This window comes from Atta colombica, unplaced genomic scaffold (genome assembly GCF_001594045.1).
Source record: "Atta colombica isolate Treedump-2 unplaced genomic scaffold, Acol1.0 scaffold32, whole genome shotgun sequence".
Taxonomy (NCBI): domain Eukaryota; kingdom Metazoa; phylum Arthropoda; class Insecta; order Hymenoptera; family Formicidae; genus Atta; species Atta colombica.
Window position 1 is genome coordinate 1,158,324 of NW_017259426.1, and position 1,037 is coordinate 1,159,360.

The window sequence follows — 1,037 nt, forward strand, 5'->3', positions numbered from 1 at the left end:
AAATTTTATTCATTTTTCCATCTTATTTTGATTTTATAATCGAATATTATTAATATAAAATTTTTATCAATCTACTTTTTCTGCAGCAGTTACTCAAATGTATAGTCAAGTAATTAAATAAGATTATCTAAATAATTAATGTAATATTTAAATAATTAGAGAGACTATCAAAATCTTATTGATATCAGGATACCCAATCGATTCATCTTGAATTTTTAAGTATGCACATTTTTAATTATGTCCATTATATACAATAAATTATTTAAATAAACATGAATTTTTTTGATAAAATTTTATCAGATAAATAGAAGCTAAAAATTTCTTGCTTAATATAGACTGCATTTTATTATATAAATTAATCTAAAAAATTTTTTAATTAATTAATATTTTGGAATAAAAGGATGTCCAGTGCCTGAAAATAGTTTCTTAAAAGAAACTAAAGATTAAAATTAAAAAATATATTCATTTGTAATCACAGTTTTTTTTTAAAGAAATCACAAAACTGATCACTTAACAAAATTTGTAATTTTTATTTAATGTAATTTATTTATCTATAAATAATTGCTATCCATGTTCAATCTGTTAAATCTTATTATTGTCAAAGCAGTATTAATATTAATTAATGAAAGAATATTTAATGAGAAGAATAAATTCTTGTATAAGAACATACTATATTTAATTGATTTCATGATTAGACTTAAAAAAATTATATTGCCGTTGTCGTTAACTTATTATCGAAATCACTGCTTCCAGGGAATATCAAAAAAATCCTTAATTATTAAGGGATTAATTTCAACTTTGCAGGAGCAGCGAGAATCAGGCTGCTTCTGATGAAGTGAATTGCAAGGCTTACAAAACATTGGCATTCCAAGAATGAATCTGGACATGGAAGAAACCCGCGAAACGCATAATCTTTATATAGAAAGGACCCGTGGAAGTCTCAAGAATATTAATATTATATATTATTATTATATTTTATATAATAATAAATAATTTAACATTTAATTACAATAATAATAAATATATCGATATATTTA